The sequence below is a fragment of the Sarcophilus harrisii genome, chromosome 3 (assembly GCF_902635505.1).
Source record: "Sarcophilus harrisii chromosome 3, mSarHar1.11, whole genome shotgun sequence".
NCBI lineage: Eukaryota > Metazoa > Chordata > Mammalia > Dasyuromorphia > Dasyuridae > Sarcophilus > Sarcophilus harrisii.
The window spans coordinates 372,752,653-372,757,423 of NC_045428.1; the positions used below are offsets into that span (position 1 = coordinate 372,752,653).

Sequence of the window (4,771 nt, forward strand, 5' to 3'; positions counted from 1 at the left end):
ATTCTGACAGATTCTGTGAAAAGGCTTGATTTTATGTGATTTTTGAGGGAAACCTGGAGACCTTGAGCTGCTTCCTGACTTCACTCTGCCATCTTGGCTTCACCCCCAGAAGTTATATATTATTTCTTGATAAATATATGTACACACATAAACAATATGTTAATACTTCAATGGTGCAGTGATATGTGTGTACATATAATATATATCAAGAAATAATATGTTTATCAAGATTATATATATATATGTCAATTGTATATATAAAATCAATTATTTCTATATATCTTTGAAGGAAATAATCCTTTTAAAAACTAGTGTACTTCTGTGTGTTTAAGTCTAACTGATTTTTAGGCACTCCTAAAGTTGAGAGATCATAATTACTGGGGCATGGAAAATGGAGTAAATATCAGAGAGACTGGATATATCTCAAATAGCTTAAAGGTCTCAGAGAACCCTGGGGAGAGGAGAAATGTACCACATCTAGACTTTAGTCAGTAGAGGCCAATATAGTCTCTTTTACAGTATAAACATGTTTGTTCAAAATTGTCTCTAATGACTTTTTTCTCATCATAATTCGTTAAACAGCATTTCTACTGACAGCAGAATTACCTTCCTGTGGCTAACTTTCTGTCCAAGACAGCTGTGTATTTAATTTGATAGAGAATTTCTTGAAAAATGATTTGAAATTAACCCCGCTCATTTCAGCAAACTTGACTTTCTTATTCACTCTTTGCATAGTTTTCATCTCAGAAATCATTATATCTCAGTGGAGTTATCAAACTAGTTTACTATTACTTTCACTTTATCAATTAATTATGACTCTTGTCTTAGGTACATTATGCAAGGATATAAAAAGGAAATTGCTTAAATAGAAAAGCTTTTGAACTGTCAAAAGTCAAATTTACAAAAAATTAACTTATAAAATTAATAAGGAAAATCATTGACTATCAGAGTTACTGATTCATTGATGGATATATACTGAATGCTTTAAGATTTTTATTTTTAATCACCTACCTTGGTACTTGAAAAAAATGTCACAAGATAATTTTTATGAAGAAAGAAACCAGAAAACTGACTTTACATGCTAATTCCCAGATCAGTAATCTTTCTATTTCATTGCAAAAGAAGATAGCTCACACTTTCTGCTTCCCATTCTCAATTAACATTTGAAATGGTGCTTGGTCCCATAAGAAAGGAAATGTCAAGAAACAAAAGACACCATCAAGTTCAGTCACACAAGAGCCCCACTTTGAATATCTATTCAAGGGCAAACTTCAGGTGAAATCTAAGATGTCATCATCTCAATGAAATATTATAAATGTGTTATTATTGCCTCTTAGATTTTGGTGCATTTATTCCAAGAAACTTGAAGAATTTTTCAGTGATTGAGATTTTTATTAAACCCTTTTACTGGCATTATTCTGAGGTGAATGGGAATGGTTATGTTGCATTCATTTTTGGGTGAAGAAAAGAAAGCTCATAGAAGTGAGCATAAAGAGAACTACTAAAATATTGGCATCATATTTCACACTCTGTCTATGATTTGGACCATGCACATGATTTAGAGGTCAAAAACTCGAATTCATGTAATAATTCTGCAACTTACTTATTTTATCACTTAAACTCCAAGACCTTTAGTCATTTTGTTTGTAAAATAAGGAAAACATTTGCTCTTTTATCTTCTTAGCTTTCTTATGAAAATTAAAGAAGATGATGTTTTTAAAAATGTGTGTGTGTGTGTGTGTGTGTGTGTGTGTAAAATTTTAGGAAAAAAATCCTATAATATTTTAATAAACAAACATTTAAGTTCCTATTATGTATTATCACTGCCTTTCAAAATATGAAATAAGCAATTATAATAATAAAACTCAAGTAAAACAAAGTAAATAGCATGGTAATGAAATAAAAGTAAGAAAATTAGTTTCTTCCTAACTTCTGTTACTGAAAGATAAGAGCAGGTCATAATAGGAACAGAGAATGCACTTTATGTGAACTCTGAAGAAAGATTTTAAAATATTTGTTAATATTTTTCACTTATGTTAACAGGTCTGTATGAGTTTTCTTTTGTGTAAAAGTGATAAATTACTATAAATGTATGAAAGTTGTATTTCATATTCTTTCTTATCTTTTTTCTTAAATTTGCTGATTTTTAAAATATACATCTTATATATCTTACATGAAGTAATACAATTTGAAAAATAATTTTTCCAAGTAACTTCCCAGCAGATCAATGTGAATTGTAAAATATTTCCTTGTATATTATAAAATCTTTTCTATGTATTTTATAGTGTTATTAGTTACCAAAAAGAATAACTGAAGCTCAGTGGTAGAAAAAATTAAGATAAATGTCATGTGTTTTCTTACACTGGTTCAATATAACAGAGCAGTGCTGAAGTGTTCTAAAAATAGGTTAAGGCAATATTGTTAGGCATATAAAATTTTAGTGATGTCCCCAGAATTTCCTGTACTTCAAACCAAAACTGTACATCTAACTAAAGAATGTGGAGAAATAAACATGTGTTGATAGAGATCTTGCTAAAATTGAGGACCTTGCAAAAATCTCTATTCTGTCTCCTTACCTGATTCACCTTCTGGTTCCTTAATTGTCCTTTGTAAAAGTCACATGCTGATTTCTTTACTTGATGACATCCTGAACCCTCACCTGGACATCTTATCTATGTTGCAGTTATCTTGCTAACTCAAAACCCCAAATTCTACTGTATTAAGCTTTCTTAATTTTCCTTTAAAAACAAAAACAAAAACAAAAAACTAGACTCTCTTAAAGATTAGTCTGTTGGATTTTACCTTAATTTTGTGATTACAAGAGAATTTCCTTAAATGATTTCAACTGACTATATCAAACTGTGACTGTGGGACAATTTAGTATTTAAAGAATGTGAGATTAAGCTAGTAACCAATGGGGAACCATTAAAACTTTTTGTATGGGCTATTATTTCATTAATACCACATTTTTATAATGATGGTGATAAGTATTAAATAAAGGATTTGTTGATTATGTATTACAAACAGGTACTTTAGCTCATATTCAATATTGCCTAACCAAGAAATTCAATTAAAAAGGATTGAAATTAGTTGACTTACAAAAAACCCATCCTATTAAATTATTGTATTTTCCCTAAGATTCATGTAGCCTAGCATATACCACAGACACATTTGTCTATGTACACACACACACACACACAAATATGTGTATACATACATTTATTTATATACACACTAATCTCCCTTGTCATTAAACAGGTATTTGCCTAAGCATTAACAACACCAAGAAAACATTTAAATGGCAAAGAATTTCTGACAAGCACTGAAAAATGATGATATAAAAGTTAAGCTTTCAGAAACATGATCTATTATTCTTTTTTCCACCTCTTTTACTATATTAATGGTTAAAATTAATATCAGATGGCAGTAGAAAATTCTAAATATATATTCAAATACCTGTAACTTCTAGAGTCAGCAGCAAAAATATTTAAACAGGAGTGCATATATCTTATTCTCTCGGTGATTAAAAATACTGCCAATCAATAGGTGACATACTTAGGACTGCAGCTAATGAAACTTCTGAAAGATATCTCTATTATCTCTATTCTTTTCAAGTGAACCTAGTATTTGTTTAAACAAAAAATAGACCTGCTAGGCAATCTCAGAGATATTGCCATTTTTTGAATCCACAGAAATGATTGGAAGTTGTAAAGTATTTTTTTTTCCCTTTCCCTTTATTAAGAATTTGTTGGGCTAGATAAATAGATAAAGAGGGAAGCCAACACAGTATGAATTTACAAGTATAAAGGTCAGAGAAAACAACTCCATACTCCTTCCATCTATACATATAAAAAATATAGACTGGCTCTTTAGAGTGTTGCTTGATCCATTAAAATTATTACCTTATACTCCCCAAAAGCAGATGTTCTAAGTTCTGTTCCATGCTGTACTGGTGAATTCCTCTCTAGATCAATGCTGGACAAAAGACAAAACACTTTGTGAAACTTTTCATACTCATATCCATAGTTTTATATACATAATTAGATTAAAATAAAAGAATAATATTATTGGTTATATCTTTGATTTGAAATTTATAAAGTACTTTCTCCTCAAAAAGCTCTCATGAGATCATCAATACAAATAATCCTTTCTCCATATGATAGCCACCATTTTGGGAGGCAGTGAGGTAATATAAAGAATAGAGTATTAAACTTGAAGTCAAGATTTAACTTTAAATCTTAACTCAAATACCCTGAGGTTGTCATGTAATCTCTTACTTCCAATTTCCTACTGGTTAAAAATAGTACCTATTTCATGTTGTGATTATGATGATCAAATGAAATAGTCCTTTAGAAACCTTAAAGTGGAACACTAGGTGTTGTGACAATATTTTTTTGAGTAAATGTTGACTGGTAAAAAGAATCAAGAAAACTTGAGTTCAAATTATCCCTCTGGTATAGACAAGAGTAACAGGATTCTGGCATAGGGTTCAGAACACTTCTGGTGCTACTCTGGGAGAGTAGAGAGCTCCTGATTCTAGGAGAATGGTGTGACATATAGTGTCCCTTAGAAACCTTAGAAACACACTGGAACATGTAAACAGGCTGTAACTTCTAGAACCCCAATCTATAACCTCACAATGTATGGTAGCCTCATCAATTGGTTGTCTAGAGAACCAGGAGTGAGGATGACTGCAAAAGGTCTCAGTAAGCCTCTGCCAAGCTCTTTGCTGTCTCTTGCTTTGATTTCTTTGTTGAATATAGTTAGTAAG

At 30.8% G+C, this 4,771-nt stretch overlaps 1 long non-coding RNA gene across 1 annotated transcript; it reads right to left on the reverse strand.

Annotated features, from left to right (window-relative positions):
• Positions 1-3,902: 3,902 nt before the first annotated feature.
• Positions 3,903-4,544, reverse strand: LOC116422082. The gene is made up of 2 exons (XR_004232668.1): positions 4,308-4,544; positions 3,903-3,975 (listed from the first exon to the last, which is right to left on the reverse strand). It is a non-coding gene; the product is annotated as an uncharacterized LOC116422082 (long non-coding RNA).
• Between the last annotated feature and the right edge of the window lie 227 nt (positions 4,545-4,771).